The 22,291-nt window shown below is 41.3% G+C and overlaps 1 long non-coding RNA gene across 1 annotated transcript; it reads right to left on the minus strand.

Moving 5' to 3' along the window:
- Positions 1-12,867: 12,867 nt before the first annotated feature.
- On the minus strand, positions 12,868-20,880 carry LOC121782497. The gene is made up of 3 exons (XR_006046416.1): positions 20,707-20,880; positions 20,561-20,630; positions 12,868-13,199 (listed from the first exon to the last, which is right to left on the minus strand). It is a non-coding gene; the product is annotated as an uncharacterized LOC121782497 (long non-coding RNA).
- Between the last annotated feature and the right edge of the window lie 1,411 nt (positions 20,881-22,291).

Genomic DNA, 22,291 nt, shown 5'->3' on the forward strand with positions numbered 1-22,291 from the left:
ATTATTTAAAGTTTTGAGATATTTTTTAAAAGTTAGTTATAACTAACTTTTTGTTAATTGACATTTATACCCCTAATTGAAATGAAACTGTATTGATACTCTTGGTTGTATAATTTTGTGCATTGATTTAATGATTCAAAGCCTATCACTTAGTTGCAGTAAGCAGTTTAAGAGTGAGTTAGCAATATAACACCCCTCTTATCTATTATACTCCCTCTGTCTCTCCATAAGTGGTGAATTTCTTTTGGGCACGGTATTTAAGAAAATATATAAAGTGAGTTAAAATGGAGATAATAAAGTATGAGAAAAGAAAAAGTAAGAGAGATAAAGAGAGAATAAAGTAAGGCACCCACAATGGGGCACCCGATGGCAGCCATCGTCCTCAGGCGCGGACAATGCCTCCATTGTGGGTGCCCTCCATCGTCCACGCCCTACGCCCACGTCCGATGCATTGCCCGAGGAAGAAGCGCGGACGATAGGCCATCGGGCGCCCCATTGTGGGCTAGGCGGACGATGGGCGTGGACGATAGCACGCGTTTTTTATTTTTTATTTTTTCGAATTTTGTCTATTTAAACCTCGTTTCTCATTCACTTGTTCATAACGAACATCTCGCCTCTCTCATTTCGCTCATCTCTCACATTTCTACCTCTCTCGCATACCAAAATGAACCATGACGACGACACCACTAGTTCTAGTTCCTCGGAGTCAGGTAGTTCGACCTCGGAAGCCCTAGATGCAGCCGTTGAAGAGGCCATGGCGGGATGCTTAGTCGAAATGCAGCGCGAGGAGGCGGCGGAGCAGATCCACAGGCCTATTCGACGTCGGACGTCTGTCCGACGTGACCACGCGGAAGCTCACCAACGTCTGGTTGCAGACTATTTTTCCGATCAACCACGGTGGGGACCGACTGTTTTCTGCCTCCGATTTAGAATACCGCGTTACCTTTTTCTCAGCATTGTCCGGACGTTGTCGTCACGTGATGAATACATGACGTATCGGGAATACGGCATTGGCAGACCCGGCCTTACACCATTGCAAAAGTGCACGGCTGCAATCCGTCAGTTGGCCTATTGCACCACGGCGGACATCTTCGACGAGTACCTCCACGTCGGGGATACAACAGGCCGGGAGTGCCTGAGGAGATTTTGTAGGGGAGTTGTGGAGGCCTACGGCGACACATATTTGCACAAGCCGACTTCCACTGGTTGCCAGGGCCTGATGAAGATGCACGAGACGGCGCACGGCTTTCCTGGGATGCTAGGGAGCATCGACTGTACGCACTGGCAGTGAAAGAATTGTCCGACGGCGTGGAGAGGCCAATTCACTAGTTGATATAAGGGCAGCCACCCGACGATGATCCTCGAAGCCGTCGCTGACCATCGGCTCTGGATCTGGCATGCTTACTTCGGCGGATCAAACAACGACATTAACTTCCTCAACTCATCCACCCTCTTCACCGAGCAATGCAATGGCAAAGGCCCGGCCATCGAGTTCACGGTGGCCTACTTGGCTGATGGCATATACCCACGGTGGCCTATTTTTGTGATGACGATCAGCTGCCCAATTGGTGAGAAGAGGATTTTATTTGCGCAAAAGCAGGAGTCGGCGCGGAAGGATGTCGAGCGGGCATTTGGTGTGCTCCAAGCACGGTGGGCAATTGTGAAAGGGCCGTCTCGTCTCTGTTTCAAGGAAGTCATCGCCGATGTCATGCATGCGTGCATAATCATGCACAACATGATAGTCGAGCATGAAGGTGGGAGCATCACCGAGTGGAACGATGATGACGTGCATCAAGCCCGTCCAGCACGGCGACCGAGTCCCCCCGCTAGAGGATTACCGCCGAGCTTCAATGTGGTTCTATCTAGACAAGCCTCAATGCGCAACCAACAAGACCATGCTCAGCTCATGAACGACATGATTGAAGAAGTGTGGGCCCGTAACAGCCATCGCTGAGTTTGCGTATTTTTTAATTCGTATTGTAATGTATTAATTTTTATAACAGAAATGAAGTTTTTTCCCAATTTCTGTAGTTATTTAAATATTCAATTAAAAAATGCATAGGGCGCGCCATAGGGCGCGCCTTAGGGCGTCCCACTGCAGGTGAGGGTAGGAAGATAAAACTGATGATGTGGCGCGCCATAGGGCGCGCCTTAGGGCGCCCCATTGTGGATTACCTAAGAAGGAGAGAATAAAGTAAGAGAGAGTTAAAGTTTTGTGTTTTGTTAAAAAAGAAAATTGATCACTTGTGGTGGGACAACCAAAATGGAAAGTTGATCTCTTGTGGTGGGACAGAGGGAGTATGACATATAAGTAAATTAGGATGTATTTTTAAAATTGAGAAAAATAAGATATAGTTTAAGAACTTAGACATGTTGCATCTAAACCAAAACTCACTAATGATAATTATATAATTGTAGCACCCCGGAAAATTGTGACTTTTTATTATCATTATTATTATTTGATGGCTTATTTTTTTTTAATTAATATGGATGTTGAATGAGAATTTCTTTTATGGAAATTGAGTCTCTATGTGTTTGAGTTAATTATGTGAAATTAGTTGTTGTGAGTTATGTGAGTTAATGTGATTAAGCTTCCAATGTGTGAATTAACTTAAATGGGATAATGCATAATCATTCTAGCCATTTTATTTGAAATTTTCGGCCCTCCTATTTATTGAAAATAATACTTTCTTTCTTGGATTTAATTAATTGCTTTGGATATTTATCCAAATTAAATCAAAAACCAAATTATCCCTATGCTATTCTACATGATTTTCGACCCCTTGTCCATCCCTTGAGATTTTCGAAATCTCCTATTAATTAGGAGAGGGAATTATTTTTGTAGATATAATTGGTATCTTGTTTATCTCTTTCCTTGAATTAAAGTCCAATTAAATCTTACCATATCTTGCCAAATCTCTCCATATCCTATGTTAATTAGGATTTGATTCTTTCTTTCCCTAAAATCTGTCACGACCGCCCATACAAAGGGGTACCACAACCGCGGTGATCGTGACCGACATGCATGGATAACAGTTTAAAAGAAGACTTAATTAACTTAAGAAAGGAAGACAACCTAGTTTTAAGAAGTTTAAGGTTATAAAAATTTTTGAGAAGACTTAAGGTAAAATGCTTTTAAAAGAGCAACGGGAAAAATTAGACTTATGAAATAAAACAATTAATAACTAAGGTCCAACAAACATTTAACTTAAATCTCGGAGAACACCATTTTCAAAAGACAACGTTAATACTTGTTTGAAACCTAACACCACCATACATGTTCAAACACAAAATATAAAGAGAAGGTTAAAGTCTTGAGACATAGTTCAAATTATAGCAGCGGAAAATAAGGTTTAAGGAGAGTCAAGGATAACGCCTATGTATGAAGACACAACGCATCCTAGGTACTTAAGCCAGCTCAACATCCACCGCAACATCCCGCTCAACCTGCACATAAGAAAAATAATATGCAGGGCTGAGTACTTGTTGTACTCAATGGGCTCATGCCGAAAATATTTTAATAAGTGATGTCATCCATACCAGTGATCTCGAGTTTTATATACTAAGAAATATCACGAGAAACACAAAAATTCAAGTCTGGCTAGACAATTTATCTCCCCACTTTTCACATCAATCCATCAATCACAATCACAGTGCGACGAAAGTGTGGCCACACTATTCGCCCACGAGACCGGCCGACTAGCAAGGACGGCTCACGATCCCACCAGTGTACACAGCCTGATAGGGTTTGCGGCCCTACTCAGACCCGAATTCGTTTCACAACACAGCCCTATAGCCTAACGGAGCAAACTCAGACGAACTAGGCATCAGGTAACAATCTCACAAATAAAAACATGGCATGACACAACAGTTAAACCACCCTTATAACACCACGTAATATTTTTGGAAAATAAAGAGGTTTGAAAAGAAAGCCCACCTCGTTCGCCTAGCAATTCACAACCCAACTTATAGCAACTCTCGATCCTCGAGTTCACAAATACACAACACCCTTGTCAACGGCAACACAAGTCGGCCTTCCACAACAACATTTTACTATGCATGTCCTATCGCTTCTCTCTCGTCGTTTTTCTCAAATTCTCCAACCCAACATACGTCACAAAGGTGTAAAGACACACGTAACACATTCCAACTTATCCCAAGTGATTACACCATTTAAACACGTTCCTTGGACATACATGCATCATATAATACTTTTAAACTTGAAACTAGGCGTCATTTTAACAAGGCAGAAAACTGGCAGAACTGCGCGACCGTTTTGAAAAAATTCCCTATAAATTCACCCGACCTCAAAAGAAGCTAAATTTTGGTCACAATACAGAGGACACATTCAAGTTCATCCATGAAAATTTTGACACCGAAATCACGTCATTTAGTCAGTCATATCACATATTAAACTCTCTGGTCGGAACATACAATTTGTGACAGCACAGCGCAGTTCATTTGAAAAATTCACCATAAATTCATCCAATGCCCAAAAAGGCTGAAAATTTAACACGACTCAGAAGACACTTCAATATTTCATATAGTTCAAGAATCACATCAATCGGAGGTCATTTGGTCAGTAGAAAAGAAAACGAAACATTCCTGGCGAGAACGCGAGTTTCTGGCAGATTTGCGCAGTCAACTTCAAACATTTATTAAAAATTCATTTTTGGATAAAAAGGGCTGAAATTCACAAGAGACACAGGAAACACCCTGAAGTTTACTCAGTACAAATTTCATATCAAAATTCGTTCGTTTGATGGGTCAATTACAGACCATAAGTTACTGGTCGTGCACACAGATTTCAGGTTCATAGTTCGAAAATAGGGTTTTCATCTTCCATCAAACAAACACCAATTTTTCATGCTTGAAAACACATAATCATGCTTTAAAGTTTCTCATACACATATTTGCACATAAACTTACATCATTCACCAAATATTCCGATCCAACATCACATGATTTCAATCAAAAACACATAACCATCCAAGTTCTTACGAAAACACACTTTCCCCCGTTAAATCTTGCGATCTATCAATCCTACACCCACTACATGCATGTAGGACTCAAGAACATGGTTCAAACGCAAAGGATGAGGAAAAGTGAGCAAATATACCTTCTTTGACAAAAATAAAACGGTAGGAGCAAAGAACGATGCGATCCGTCGGAGACTCTTGAAAATAATTTCAATGGTTGCAAGAATAAAGCTTGAATGGAATATTTTTGGAGAGAAAGAGTGGGAGAGGAGGAGAAAACGTGTGAGGAGAGAATGAGGGAGAGGGAGGCGTGTGAAAATAGTGGCTAGGGCTAGGGTTTAGTCTATTTTATGTACTAAGCTTAATTCACACCCAATTAATAATTAAATTGTGTGAGGAATAAAATAAATAAAAATCCCACAATCATGGAGCAAAATAGGCTTGTGGTTTTGAAGGTGAGGAAGTCAAAATTTGTTGATTTAATTACAAGGAAATATAGCAATATTTACTTGGAGAGAATATATTCATAATTTAGGAAATAAAGGTGAATATTCTATAAACAAGGGAACAAAATAAATTAAATCTCCAAGTAGTAAATATGGTGAGGGGGCCGAAAATTTAAGGGGGGTGTGCACAAGGAATTTATTTAAATCCTCAATTAAATAGAATAGGATTTAAACTTGGTAATTTCTTTTACAGGAAAAAGGCTCCCATCAAATAGGTAACAAATAATTATATTCCCACAAGGAAAAATAAGGCATAGGGGTGTGTGGCATAGATGGGGAATAAAGGAAATATTCGCATCCCCAATTAATTAGACCTAGGTATTAGGATGGTATTTAATTGAATAAAAAGGGATTCCATAATTTAGGAAACAAATAAATTATCCTCCAAAAATTAGTGAAGGGGCCGAAAATTATTAGGCTTAAATAGCCAAGGAAATATTCCAACTCTCTCTTTATTTTGGGTGAAGAAATAAAATGTGACATGATTTAATTGGATTTAATTCAAAAGAAGGGGGGGTCAATAAAGCACCAATTAAATCAACGAAAAATTAAATCATTCTCCTATTTTAAATAGGGGATTTTCGAAACTCCCAAGGGTAATAGAATAGAGTTCGAAATTCATGTAATACCATTTAGGAACCAATTGGTTTGGATTTAATTTGGATAGAAGTCCCAAAGCAATTTATTAAATCCAAGAAATGAAATACTATTTCAATAATTAGCAAGGGCCGAAAATTTCAAATGAATTGACTCGGAAAAATATAAATGCATGATCCTATTAATTATTTCTCCACATTGGAAAATATAAACTATTAAGCACTTCATTCCACATCACTCACGACAATTATTTCACGCAAATCACTTTAATCACATAGAAACAAAAGTTTCATAATCAACATTTCAAAAGCATAAATAAAAGAGTCACAAAAGTTTGGGATGTTACAAAATCTCACAAAATAGGTAAAAAGATATTGAATATCTCATAAATATGGTAACAAAATAATTCAAGCATCTCCAAGTGGGGAAATAAAAATGGGCGTGTATAATGGGAAAAATCAAGGAAAAATACTTAAATCATCAAATCAAATAGGAATAGGATTTAAATTATGAGGTTTTAAGTATTTTTTCTTGATTTTTCCCATTATACACGCCCCTTTTTATTTCTCCACTTGGAGATGCTTGAATTATTTTGTTACCTTATTTATGAAATACTAAATATCTTTTTACCTATTTTGTGAGTATCTTTCTCTCCAAGTAAATACCAAATAAATATCTATGCTAATTAAATAGCAATTTTTGAAAATTACTCTCCCACATACTACACACCTATTTTCCTTTTAATGGTGGGATTTATTCATTGACCTCTATTTTATTCTTCCACAATTTTAATTGCTTTATTGTGGGATTTATCCTAGACTATATATTAAAAGAACCCTAACCCTCGCCCTCATATTTTCGCCTCCCTCTTCTCTCCATACCACACGTCTCTCTCTTCCTCTCCTTCTCCACTAATCTTTCACCAATTCCTTGTTCTTGCATCATTGTGGAGTTGGAAATTCAAGATTCATCGAAGAATCGTATCATTCGTCATTCCTACCGATTGTTTTTCAAGAGAAAGGTATACTTTGATTTATCTTTCTCCTTCTTACCATTGAATCCATGTTTCTTGATCCCCTCATGCATATAGTGAGTGTAGAAATCGTAGATCTAAAGATTAATCGGTTGGGAAGGATGTTTGCATGAGAAAGTATGTGTATGTGCGTGTATGTATGTGTGTGTGTGAGTTTGTGGATGATTCATTGGTGAATGCTATGTGTAAATAGGAGAACATGGTTGTAATGTCGTTTTTGAAGCGGGAATATGTGTTGAAAGCATGAATATGTATGTGTGGATGAATGATAGACAAACCATAGCTTGTAAATGTTGAGCATGAAAACTGTGGTGTTCGTACAGTAGGTTCCGACGAGTGTTTGGCCGACCAAACGATCTTATTTTGGTACGAATTTTTAACTGAGTGTAATTTTAAGTTTCTTCTGTGTTGTGTCAAAATTTCAGCCTCTTTTGACGAAAGATGAAGTTTTAACGAATTTTTCAATTGAACTGCGCAGTCCTGTCAGAATTTGTATTCTCGTCCAGTGAGTTTCGTTTTTGTTTTTGACCGACCTAAAGATGTGATTTTGGTGTGGATTATTAACTGGATGAACCTTGATGTGTCTACTGTGTGGTGACCAAATTTTAGCTTCAAATGATATCGGATGGATTTTTAATGATTTTTAGAAAACGACTGCGATGTTCTGCCATATTCATGTTTTGATTGAAATATTCTTGTTGGCAAGTTTTGAATGAAATAGATGATACATGTGTGAGTAAGAACTAATCCTATGATGTGATTATGTATTGCACGTTGATGTATGCCAAAGGGTTTCGTTTCGTGTATGATGGTGAACGCTGGGATAGGCAAAATAAGAAAACAGTGAAAGGAACGATAGGGCATGCATGAGTAATGTGTTGATAGAAAACTGATTGTGTTGTATTATGTGGTTATGATGTTGATAAGGGTTGTTGTGCGTACGTGGGTACGAAGAGCAGGGATTTCAATAAAGTTGTGAACCGTGTTTGTAAGCAATCGAGGTGGGCTTTCTTTTACTAAACTCTTTTACGCTTTCAAAATTATGATATTGGAGATATAAGGGTGGTTTAAAGTGTTATGTCATGCCATGATTGTTTTGATGTTGAGATTGTTGCCTGATGCCTAGTTCATTTGAGCTTGCTCCGTTAGGCTATAGGGCTATGTGTGAAACAAATTTGGGTCTGAGTAGGGCCGCAAACCCTATCAGGCTGTGTACACAGGTGGGATCGGGAGCCGTCCTTGCTAGTCGGCCGGTCTCGTGGGCGAATAGTGTGGCCACACTTTCATCGCACTATGGTAAGAGGATGTGATTGATTGATTGTGGAGAAACTGGGGAGATTGTTTTGACTGACCAGTCTACGAAAATGTTTTGTGATACTCGGTGATATTCTTTTCTAAAATGTTAAAACTCGAGTTCACTATGGTATAGATGGCATAACTTTTATCAAATATTTTGGTGTGTGTCCACTGAGTATGTCAAGTACTCAGCCCTGCATATGTTTTCTTTATGTGCAGGTTGAGCGGTGATGTTGCGGCGGATGTTGAGTCGGGCCTTAAGAAATTCCGGATGCGTCGTGTCTTCATACATAGGCGTCTCCCTATGACTCTCTAGACACCTTTATTCCGCTGCCTTGTTTCGAATCGTTCTTGATAAAGTCTTTCCTTTTGCTCTACACTACTTGATGAAATTAATTACCTTGACATATTAACCCGTTGCTTAATTATTTAATCGATTAAAACTTTTCTTTTGAAGCTTTGTTTAAGATGTTGTCTTTCATTGTTTTCCCCTTCTTCTTCCCCGCTCCTTAGTCCCTTCCCTAGTCACGATTTCCCCGTCTTTACTATCCTTAGTAAGGGCGGTCGTGACAATAATAATAAGCGATACTATAGTAAAAAGTAAGGAAATGCTAGTTAGATAATTATATAGAGCCAAGTTCAGTAGAGTGTCTGCAGAGCTCATCATCACGGCCAAGATGGAGGAAGAATTTTGGAGGCAAAAGGCGCCGATTAGATGGGCTGCTGATGGAGAAAGGAACTCCAAATTCTTTCATGGCTGTGTCAGATAGAAGAGAGTTAAGTCGAGGATACACACGGTCGAGTCTGGGGGTCAGGCACTGACGGGAGAGACAGAGATCAGGGAGTCGGCGGCAGCCTTCTTTCAGCAGCTTCTGACATCGGACGTCGGGGACCTTGCAGAGCCCGACCTATCTATTATCCACACACTTCCTGATTCAGTTGATCAAGAGGCTCTATGTTCGGCGCCGCTGGAAAAGGAGGTTAGAGATGCAGTTTTTGGGATCAGTTGGAATAGTGTGTCCGGACCGGATGGGTTCACTTCGTTATTTTTTCAGCACTGTTGGGACATTGTGGGAAGTAATGTGATTGAAGCCGTTGGAGACTTCTTCAGTGGAGCTTTTATGCCCCGAAGCTTCACGGCGACCATGATCATTCTCATCCCGAAGAAGCTTAACCCGATCACGTGGGGAGATTTCAGACCGATCAGCCTATGCAATGTTACGAACAAGATCATAACAAAGATCCTCGCCTCGAGATTAGCACCATTACTTCCCCTAGTCATTGCACCAAATTAGAGTGGGTTCATCAAGGGCCGCCTGTTTAGTGACAATGCTCTTCTGGCCCAAGAGTTGACACATGACCTGGGGAAAGAACTTTCGAGTAGAGGGAGATCACCCAATCTGGCCCTCAAGCTGGATATGGCAAAGGCGTATGACAGAGTCCAGTGGCCTTTTTTGCTCAAGGTTTTGGAAAAGATGAGATTCTCACCAACTTGGGTGGGTATGATTAGTAGATGCATCTCGTCTTGCTGGTTCTCTGTCCTGGTGAATGGTGGTCCGACGGGTTTCTTTCATTCTTCAGGGGGCTGAGACAAGGGGACCCCTAATCGCCTTCCCTCTTTGTGCTGGCGGCAGACTACCTCTCGAGATGTCTTGACAGACTGATCAAAGGGGATAGAGAGCTGGTCTACAGATGCCGGAAAAAGGCCCTCATTATCACGCACCTCTCCTACGCGGATGACAACATCATCTTCTCGAGAGCTCACAGAGAGGCGATGGAGAAGTTGGTTGGATGTCTGGAACACTACATTGATGTATCTGGTCAGATGGTGAACAATAGAAAGACACAGTTCTATTTGGTAGATGAGCACATGGAGTTCGCTGCCATCGTGGAGGAGGTTGGAGGTTTCCAGAGAGGAGTGATGCCTTTCATGTACTTAGGGATTCCGATCTTCCAAGGAGCGAGGAGGTCAGATCATCTTATGCCCCTTAGGCAGAAGCTCATGGACAAGATCCACAGTTGGTCCCATCGACACCTTACCTTTGGGGGTCGCCTAGCTTTGATTAAGAGTACCCTTGCCGTCATCCCGCTTCATATCTTACAGGTCATGAGCCATCTGCTTGGCTTTCTGGATGAGTTGGAGCGAATACTGGCTAGATACTTTTGGGGTACAGTTCGTGAGAAAAGGAAGTTGCACTGGATTTCCTGGAGACAGATTTGTTTGCCTTTTGATGAGGGTGGTTTGGGCATTCGCCGATTCAGGGAAGTGGCAGTGGCTTTTAGGTTCAAGCTGTGGTGGAGACTTCTAGCTCAGGACTCCCTATGGGCCCAGTTCATGACCCGGAAGTACAGTATCCTCCCTTGTCATTTGCATACATCCCCTTGTTGGTCGCATGATAGTCATACTTGGCGTCGTTTACGTCGTATTTAGTCATACATGCATGAGTATATCCGTTGGTCCTTGGGTGAGGGGAAGATCAGCTTCTGGGATGTGTCTGGCTTGGGGCTAGTCCCATCCGGAATCTGTGCATCCCAGGAAATGATCCTCATCAATCCCAGGCCGTTGCATCATATTGGCATGAGCATGCATGGGATGAGGATATGCTGCATAGTTTATCTTTCAGGTTTGGCGTACCTCCAGATGTGATAGACCAGATCAGAGCCACGCCGATCGAGTTGGGGGCGAAGGATGTGAGGCGGTGGAGTCTGACTAGCCATGGCAAGTTCTCTGTGACCTCAGCCTGGGAGAGCATCCGGACTAGACTGCCGAAGAGGGAGATTTTTGGCCTTATCTGGAACCAAGGGCTGACCCCTACCATCTCGGTGTTCATTTGGAGGTTATTGTTTGGTAGATTTCCAGTGGATGAGAAGTTACAAAGGATGGGGATTGAGTTAGCATCTAGGTGTCAGTGTTGTCGGTCTCCTTATGTCGAGTCTCTCAGTCACGTCTTTTTCTTGAGTCAGTCGGCGATTTCTGCATGGGAGTATTTCGATGCCTGGTTTCCTTCCTCGCATACACCGATTCACACGAGCACTGATATTGCACTTAGATTAGGTCACTGGCGGAGGTCCTCCTTCCAGAGGGCACCCGCCTTGCATATTAGTTTTCTTGTTCCCTGTTTGATTACTTGGTTTCTTTGGACGGAGAGGAACGGCTGCAAACATGGCGGTCGTCCCTTCAGTCACCCACATGTTATTTGGCAGGTCACTCATCACCTGCACGTGCTTGTTCTAGCCGGCAGGATCACCCCGACACATTGGAGGGGATGCTCGCCGTCGGTTGATTTCATGCCTGACTCCCCCAGACAGAGGGTTCTGCGGTCACTCATGGTCTTATGGCATCCCCCTGATGCCCCATGGGTAAAGCTGAACACTGATGGTGCCTTCTCTACATCGACGCTGGAGGCGGGGGAGGGAGGATTGGTTCGAGGCCCGGATGGAGGCCTTCTACGGGCCTTCTGCTCTCCAATTACCGCATCATCGAGCTTTGAGACGGAGCTGTTGGCTCTGATTCAGGGTTTGGGGATGGCAATGGAGCTTTCGACCCACATTTGGATTGAGCTTGACTCAGCAGCTCTGGTTACCTTGTTGTCATCTGGATGACTTGACTCTGCGGATATTAGACATCACATGGCTTTGATCCGGAGTATGACTGCTCAGCGGCATGTTCGGTTCTCACATATCTACAGAGAAGGGAACCGGACTGCCGACTTTCTGGCAGGTAGGGGGCTCAGACCCCTGCCCTTACTTATTATGACCCAATCTCTGTCCTCGGTATCTCAAGGCGCTAGTTAGGATGTACTAGTTTGGATATCCTAACTTTCGTTTTCGACGTAGAGATGTGGGTTAATCTTGTTCTCATGATAGTTAGATTTATCTCAGTTATACTGCTTCCTTTTGTTTATTTGGCCCTATTTTTTCCCTTGATAGCATTGAGGATCCCGGCGTATGGGACCCCCGGTCTGTTTTCCCATGTTCTTTCTTTGGATCTTAGTCACTTTTGGGCTAATGATCATGTTTTGGAACATTATATTTTGAACTTATTTACGGGTTGGGGGTCTGCCTAAACCCCCGCCCACAAGGGCGTCTTAAATTTAAAAAAAATATGTATCATTAATATTTGGAAGTTTATATATATAGAAATATAGTAACTACCATATCAGTCTGGTTATCGTTTTACATTTGGTTTTGGTTTTTTAAAAACTAATGGGAAACATTCTGTAAATAACTATACAAAAGATAAATATTTGGATGCTTATATATATATAGAAATATAGTAACTACCATATCAGTCTGGTTGAGTTTTACACGATTTTGGTTTTTTTTAAACTAATAGGAAACATTATGTAAATAAATGCCAACCAAGTTGGCATTTTTATGTAGAAATATTTTCGAACTCTATTTTACTTTCTAACAAGTCCTAAAAAAGCCACAATTACTGTCACGACCGCCCTTTAGGGTTAATAAATACGGGCGATTGTGATTAAAAGAATTTTATAAACAGACGGAAAAGATTAGGATTTCAACACAAGTTGGACCAACTATTAATATCCAATTAAATAACCAAGAGTTTAATATTATCCAACAAGAAATTCGGAAAATCCATTATCCTAACAATTAAAGTTGTCGACCCAAATAAAACATGAATAAACGAAAAGTCACAGCGGAAACGACCAAGAGAAAGAGTGACGTCATGTGTGAAGACATAACGACACTCAAGGTTCAAGGACAACATTAAAATCTTAAATTCACTTGCCCAACACCACCACGTCCTCGTCGCCGCTCAACCTGCACATAGGGAAAACACATGCAGGGCTGAGTATTATAAGAATACTCAGTGGCTCATGCCGAAAACATTTTTAATAAAGAGTAATTTATCATGCCATTCACAAGTAACCATCAGGGTTTAGCTTTAGAAATGCCCGAGGCACTCAAAACCATTTCCATTTCAAACATCGACTGATCAGTCATTTTCCCATAGACGTTTACCATATCTGCCAATACATGACTTGGAATGTGGCCACAAACCAAGCCACTAGACCGGCCAGCCCGTACGCTAGCACACGATCTACCATAGGTGTACACTAGCCCAAGTAGGGTTTGTGGCCCTACAAGGACCCGAATTCGATTTATATAATATTGGCATAAAACCACATCAGATAGGCACGTAAAAATCAAATCATAGCATGACAAATACAGTTTCATTTCCATCGATAAAATATTTAGGACGTCGTCCTTATTTAAAAGAAAGCCCACCTCGATTGCTTAATCCGAAACTATTTTCTTTCCTTTGCGTTCACGATTCCCTTACGAGATATCACCTTTAGAATTAAAATAACACATAAATCAACATACTTTCAAATTAAATAAGTAAAAATGCATGCATCCTAAGCGAAGTTATTTATCTCGGTTTTCGATTATTCGGCGGCCGCTTACACCCCGAATTCCTCCGTTAGCTCCTCGTATTTTTCTCAATGATATCGAAATAAAATTCCCAAAATTAATAAAAAGTAATTAATTTATCACAAGCATTTTCCCCTCGAACTATATTTATTTCGGACATAGGATATAATTATTCGTTCGTTGAAATATTCCGGAATTAATTATTAAATCCCAAAATTAATTTAATTAATAACCCAAAGATTTTTTTAAAAGCTCAACTTAATTATTTCTCCACCTTTTATCTCCAATTAAGTTGAAAAGCCACAAACAAAATTAATTGGAGCCCAACTAACCAAATCCTACCATTTAAATTAAAGAGGCCCAAAACCAAACTAAATGAAGTATTCGAATTACTCAAAGAGGCCCAAATTCCCTTTTTTTTTAAAACAGCAGCTAGTAACTAATGGCCCAATTTTAAGTCAAAGCCCAAAATTATTTCTCACCATCTCATTTCGCCTCTCTTCTCCTTCATTCTAATTCAGCCCCAAAATTAAAGAATTTTCCCAAATCCAGATTTCCCAAACTCCCGTCGCCTTCCCGATTCACTCCACACCGCCGGCCACTGCTCGCCGAGGAGATATGACGCTGCTGTCGCGGTGCTGTCGGCGTAGTCGCCGGGTCAGCCTTCACCAGCCTCCGCCACTGCAGCGCGAGGGTGGTCGTCTTGGTGCGGAATTGGGGTCACCGATGATCGGAATAGTGACCGGAATTGCACCTACTTGTACAGAACCTCGAGAAGGAGAGTAGGATGAAGAAGAAGTAGTGTTTTGCATTAATTTCGATGATGACCTACAAATTGGAGAAGTTACAGATTATAAAGCTATGAGCTAGCTAACTAACTTGAATTGGCAGTTATAACTAACTCATTCCTAACTAATCTTCATGCCACGTGTCAATCTTCTCTCCGCTTCCCTCGAGTGCACACATGTCATGACAGCTCGTCTTCGGCCTTTACTTGTTATTTCAGCTCGTCTTCGGCTTTCAGCTCGTCTTCGGCTTTTATTCTGTTTCAGCTCGTCCTCGGCTTTTATTCTATTAATCTCATTCTCGGCTTCGGCTTTTATTCTATTTCAGTTCGTCTTCGGCTTTTATTCAGTTCGTCTTCGGTTTGTATTCTACAAATCTCATTTCCATGCATCAAATCTCCCCCCCTTCAATTAACCTTGTCCTCAAGGTTGAAAATGCGGAAAGCGTTCTTGGATATCATGAAGAAATTCCCATGTAGCATCCTCCGGGAAAGAGTTGGCCCAATGGATTAGGACTTGCGTTGCTGGTTTGTTACCCCGTTTAACCAGGCGTCGCTCAAGGATTTGTACTGGTTCGAGAAAGGTGGAGTTACCCACGGCTGGGAGCGTGCCGTGGAGTTGAGATAAAGGACCTGCTTTCTTCTTTAATTGAGATACATGAAAAACAGGGTGAATCTTTGCATCAGCCGGTAAAGCTAGTTTATAAGCCACTTCACCAAACTTGTCGACGATCTTGAAGGGTCCAAAGAAGCGAGGACTAAGTTTATGGAATTGTCTATCGCGCAAGGTGTTTTGACGATAGGGTTGGAGCTTCAAATATACCCAATCTCCAATAGCAAAACGTCGGTCTGATCTGTGTTTATCGTGCTGCTGTTTCATGCGACGTTGGGCTCGGGTCAAGTGAAATTTAAGCACCTCCATCATAGCTTCTCTGGCTAAAAGGCTCTCATTCACATCATGTACCGTTGAATCACCCCTGAAATAGGGAATGTGGAGTGGAGGTGGATATCCGTATAAAGCTTCAAAGGGAGTGCTCTCAATAGCTGAGTGGAAGGAGGTGTTGTACCAGAACTCGGCTAGACTTAACCATTTACTCCAGTGTGTCGGTTGATCTCCACACATACATCTCAAATAAGTTTCAAGACATCGATTTACTACTTCGGTTTGGCCGTCGGATTGAGGGTGGTAGGCTGTAGACATATGGAGTTCCACACCCTGCAATTTAAAGAAATCAGACCAGAATTGGCTGAGGAAAACTTTATCTCTATCACTGATGAGAATGGTGGGAAGACCATGGAGCTTGAACACCTGATCAAGGAAGGCTTGAGCTACGGATAGAGCTGAATATGGGTGAGTGAGTGGCATAAAATGAGCATATTTGGTTAGCCGATCTACCACTACAAGTATAGTTGATTTCCCTTGAGATAGAGGGAGGCCTTCAATGAAGTCGAGGCTGACTTGTGACCATGCTGCTTCAGGAATGGGTAGTGGTTGTAGCAACCCTGGAGAAGCACTGTTATCATACTTGAAACGTTGGCATATATCACACTCCCGGATGAAATTTCTGATTTGTTTCTCCATATTAGACCAATAGAACAGAGAAGATAGTCTTTTATATGTAGCAAGGACTCCAGAGTGTCCGCCACTGCTTGAGTTATGGAATAGGTTGATGATTTTTAAGCGGAGAACCTCATCATTGCCTACCACCAAACGCCCTTTCCTTCGTAGTTGGCCTCCTACCCAAGAGTATTTTGAAGCTGATGTAGGATTTAGCTGCATTTCTTTAATGAGGAGTTGTAAAGCTGGATCAGTTTCCCATAAGGTTTTGATCATAGGGTAGATATCAGTATCCACTGTAGTGATAGCCATACACAAAATTTCAGAGGAATGCACCCTAGATAATGCATCAGCCACCACATTTTCTGCACCTTTCTTGTAGGTGATTTCAAAATCAAAAGCCATGAGTTTAGAGAGCCAATTGAGCTGACCCGGGGTAGTTAGCTTCTGCCGCATCAGATGGCTCAATGTCTTATGATCCGTTCTAACTTCAAAAGGCATTAGACTCAGGTAGTGACTCCAGTAAGTCACAGCAAACACAATAGCTAAGAGTTCTTTATCATAGACAGAGAGGCCTCTATTTCTTGGTGAGAGTGCCTTGCTTATGAAAGCAATGGGATGTTTATCTTGCATGAGTACTGCACCAATACCGTAGCTACAAGCATCAGTTTCTATCACAAATGGTTTAGAGAAATCAGGGAGGGCCAACACTGGTGGAGAGACCATGGCTTGTTTTAATGCTAGAAAAGCCTTATCAGCAGTTGCATCCCAGTGAAATGCATCTTTGCGTAGGAGATCCGTCAAGGGTTTACATATGATGCCATAATTCCTCACAAACTTCCTGTAATATCCAGTTAAACCAAGGAAACCCCTTAATTTAGAGACATCTGTAGGAGTAGGCCATTCTTGCATAGCTTGGACCTTTTTTGGATCAGTAGAGACTCCTTCTTTAGAAATTATATGCCCCAAATATTCTATCTGGGGTTTGGCAAACTCACATTTGCTAGCTTTAGCAAATAAGGAGTTCTCATGCAACTTTTGGAAGACTAACTGAAGCTGTTGCAGATGAGAATCCAAGTCTCTGCTATAGACTAAGATATCATCGAAGAAGACCAGCACAAATTGCCTCAAAAATGGTCTAAATATGTCATTCATCAAGCTCTGAAAAGTAGCTGGGGCATTTGTGAGACCAAAAGGCATGACAGCAAATTCATAGTGTCCATCATGTGTCTTAAAGGCAGTTTTAGGGATGTCTTGAGTCTCCATTCTAATCTGGTGATACCCAGCTCTTAAATCGATTTTTGAGAATATTGTAGCTCCTCTAAGTTCTTCTAATAATTCATCAATGAGAGGAATGGGGTACTTATCTTTAATAGTGAGCTTGTTGAGCCTCCTGTAGTCCACACACATTCTCCATGTGCCATCTTTTTTCTTTACCAGCACTACTGGGGAGGAGAAGGGACTGGAGCTATGTTGAATGAAACCTTGCTTCAATAGGTCAGCTACTTGCTTTTCAATAATATTCTTCTGGATGGCCGAGTGTCTATATGGTCTGGAGTTTACTGGGGACGCATCAGGGACTAAGGATATCTTATGGTTATGAGATCTCATAGGAGGCAGTGTGGTTGGTTCTGCAAAAACAGAGTGATGCTCATCTAAGAATGATTGAATAGCTTTAGGGTTTTGCTGTTGTACTTCATTACTTTGCACAGCAAACAGCTCAGAATGGCCTTCATTATTCATCTGTATGCAGCATAACTGGACTCCATCACTCTGACTCAGAATTTTGTTCATAGCTTTTTCTGAAGCAGCTTGTACCCGTTGTTCATTATGCCCCCCTCTCAGCCCATGTCTTCTTCCATTCAATGTGAATTCCATGGTTAAGTTTTTGAAATTCCACTGAATGTCACCCAGAGTTTCTAGCCATTGGATTCCCAAAACCATATCACAACTTCCCAATGGTAAGAGAAGTACATCAGTAACAAAGGTAGTACCCCTCAGTGACCACTTTAAGCCTTTACACAGCCATTTACATTCTAATCTATTACCATCCGCTACATCCACTGATACAGGATTCACCCCAGTGAGTGTCAATCCTAGTTTCTTAGCTGTTTGCAAATCAAGGAAGTTATGAGTACTACCCGAATCTATCAAGATGTGCAGATCTTTCTTCCCAATTCGACCAGTGACTCTCATGGTACGAAAGCCTCTAGTAGCAGAGCCGTGTATAGCATGAATAGAGATTAATGGATTATCATCTTCACCTAATTCTTCAGGAATGAACTCAGATTCATCATTAACAGCCTGCAACTCATCATCTATCTCAAGTAAGTAGATTTGTTTCCTTGCACATCTGTGTCCCCTTTCAAATTTTTCCTTACATCCATAACATAAACCCTTAGCTCTCAAGTCAGCCATTTCCTCTTCAGTAAGAAGTCGTCTAGATTTAAAAACAGGTGTGATAGGAGTAGGGAGTAATGGAGCAGAGGTATGTGTATGTGCAGGTTTAGCCTCATATGTGTTAAATCGTCTACTAGGTTGAGTTGTTCCTTCTTTAACAGGTGTAGACATATCTTGTAAGCGAGCTAAAGCATAGGCATGCACAAGAGTTTGCGGCATAAACATGCGTACAGCTTTTTGCACATAAGGTTTCAAGCCGTTGATAAAATGACTAACAGCATAGGATTCTGATATAGAGACACGGCCTAAGAGTAGTTCAAAATGGTCATGATAGTCAGAGAAGGAACCTGTTTGTTTTAAGGTGAGTAACTCTGTCATTGGATCACCGAGAAGCTGATCTCCAAATCTTCCTTCGAGTGCTTGAAGGAATAGTGGCCAAGGTGTAGCCATTGCTCGTTCCTGGTACTTAGACCAATTTTGAAACCATTGCAATGCGCGTCCTTCAAAATTAATCACAGCTAATCGCACTTTGGTTTCCTCGGGGGTTAGATCCACCATAAAAAAATGATCACATCTGAGAATCCAGCCGGCTAGGTCCTCACCAGAGAAAATTGGAAAGCCGACCTTAGATTGGCGAGTAGCAAAATACGGTTGACGTTGGAGGCCATTCCCGGCGAATTGAGTATGAGGAATGCCACCTCCAAATTGATTTCCAGTAGATGCATTAGAATTTGGCACGAATCGATTGATAATCTCAGTATGTTGAAGTTGCAGAGCAAGGATTGCTTCGCGTAGTTCCTTCATCGACGTATCGCGCGTCTGATCAGCATTGTCTCGAATTGCGTCGAGTTCTCCACGTCGACGATCGGATTCCGAGATTTTTGTCGAGAATTCGGCCAAAGCGGCCGTCAGCATCTCTTCCCAGCGACGCATGTCGCCAGAACGTGTTTCGACCATCGCTGGTGATCGAACTTGACAACTGATACCACTTGGTGCGGAATTGGGGTCACCGATGATCGGAATAGTGACCGGAATTGCACCTACTTGTACAGAACCTCGAGAAGGAGAGTAGGATGAAGAAGAAGTAGTGTTTTGCATTAATTTCGATGATGACCTACAAATTGGAGAAGTTACAGATTATAAAGCTATGAGCTAGCTAACTAACTTGAATTGGCAGTTATAACTAACTCATTCCTAACTAATCTTCATGCCACGTGTCAATCTTCTCTCCGCTTCCCTCGAGTGCACACATGTCATGACAGCTCGTCTTCGGCCTTTACTTGTTATTTCAGCTCGTCTTCGGCTTTCAGCTCGTCTTCGGCTTTTATTCTGTTTCAGCTCGTCCTCGGCTTTTATTCTATTAATCTCATTCTCGGCTTCGGCTTTTATTCTATTTCAGTTCGTCTTCGGCTTTTATTCAGTTCGTCTTCGGTTTGTATTCTACAAATCTCATTTCCATGCATCATCGTCGTTCTGTCTCTGCTGTCGTCGCTGTGTTCTCCCCGCGAGTAGTCATCGATTTCCGAAAGAGGGAGTGCTGCCTCCGTCGCGCGACGCTGCTGCGGTGCAGTTTCCTCCACTGTCGCGTCGATGCTGTTGTCGCTGCTCTCACCGCCGGGAAGACGCTGCTGTATAGAAGCCAGCCCCTGCGTCGTCGCTGCTGCTGTACCGGGATCGACATCATGTTGCCGCTGCCCCGCGTACACCACCAACGTTGCTCGACCCGTCGCAGGTTCGAGCTGAACCACCCGTCGACGCACCCGCCGCTCCGGCAGCCCCGATTTAACCAGCCCCGTTTTCACTCCGCGAGTTAAGTTCTTAAATTTTTTTACTAAAGGTCGTATCTTTTCGTTCTTAGATTTCAATTACACTATGATGGGTTTCAATTGTTGATGGGAATTTGTTCGTATAAATTGTGAGAGTTTAAGATGGCAGACATGGGTGAATGCAGAAAGTAAGCGTGTATTGATGTGTATAGAGTTTAAATTTAAAAGGAATTTTTACCTTCTGCCTGAAGTTGAATTGGGATGATAATAGTGTTGGGTGAACAAAGAGGTTCCTCCGGATGTGGTTTCTGTCAACAGAGATTACAGATGTTGATTTCGGACAACATTGAGAAGTCTACAAAACGAATTGATGAAATTGATTACCTTGAATAGAAGTTGAAGAATGGTTCTTGCTTTCTTGCTTGCAGATACGATAGGTGAAGAAAAAGAATAACTGATATAGGATTTAATGTAGTGGAGAGGGGGTTGGGGATATGGGAGAGATTTGTGGGATAGAGGGGAACGGTTTCAACGTGGAATTAGGGGATGAATTTCGAATTCCCCTTTTTTTATTTAATGTGATTTTGCTGAAATTGGATTTGTTTTGGTATTTTATTTGCAGCTTACGGAGGAGGAAAATTCCATCACGGAGGAGGAAAATCTGCGTAGAATCTTTAATTAATATTTGAATTAAAGATATTTTATTTTAATTAGTTTAGTTTAATTCATAGTCCATTGTATTTTATTTTAATTTGTGCAGTACACAATTTATTTATCACGGACTGGACTTTCATACTATTTATTTAATTTATCGGATCCAACATGGAATTGAGTCCAATAAATATTCTTCACGGAAAGGAAATTATTTAAATTCGCGATGTAATTTATTTCATAATTTCTAGCTCTCATAGCAATTAATCAATTATCCAAAAACCTTTAATTTATCCCCGTATTCAATTATTCGAGCAGCCACGTCACATATTCAACATTGTTGACCCAGTCAAAATTCCAACTCAAAATTAGGTCACGAAAGGTATTCAACAATTTTACTCGATAATTAATTCGCGGACCTCGCAATATCAAAAGCATTAAATACATGTACTTTAGGGTTCGAAAATTAGGGTTCGAAAAGTGGGGCGTTACAATTACAATATAACAAATTTAAATAGTAATAAATATATAAGGCAAAATATTGAATACTACATAAGTTCAAACAAAATACAATAAGTCCAAATAGTAATCAATACATAAGTCCAAATAATAAAAACTATATAAGTCTAAACAATCAAGAAGTTAGGCAGTTGCGCCTATCGTGACCATTTTGACCACATTTTCTACAACGATGACGAACTCGTGACTGGTCAGCTTCACGGACGACATCTATCTGATTAGGAATCCTAGTTGTACGGTATCGACCGCGAATTCGAGGCGTTAACTGAGTTGATGAGCACTGTAAAGTCCATTCAGGCATGTCCCAATAATCTAGGTGTCTGAGTGGATTGAACACCCCAGAATATTGGTGTATCCAAACACTTGTGTGGTATACAGCATTAACAAGTGATGTCATGTTGTCATTTCTAAACCGCGCAACTGTCACTGCATGTGAACACCGAAGTCTGCACATCTACCACTTTTTACATTTGAAGTTCGACTAGAAATACAACACCTTCCACTTGTTACCACCCTTTCCACCAATTCGACGTCTTGTTCACAAATCCCTTGAATTGTGTTGGATGCTCTCACATTATGTAATTGACCTTTTACATCATTTTTGCACACCTTTTCATGTGCCCACGGGGTAAGTGATGTTGGACACTGTCTTGATGCAATTGACCGCTCATTGAATCATTTTATTGTCCTCCAAAATGTCATATCAATGCAAGCTTTTATTTGGAGTTCTCTTGCGCCTCTCAACACATTATTATAAGATTTCACCATATTAGTGGTCACCTCACCCTTCTATCTTTTC

Source organism: Salvia splendens, chromosome 20, assembly GCF_004379255.2.
Source record: "Salvia splendens isolate huo1 chromosome 20, SspV2, whole genome shotgun sequence".
NCBI classification, from domain to species: Eukaryota; Viridiplantae; Streptophyta; class Magnoliopsida; order Lamiales; family Lamiaceae; genus Salvia; species Salvia splendens.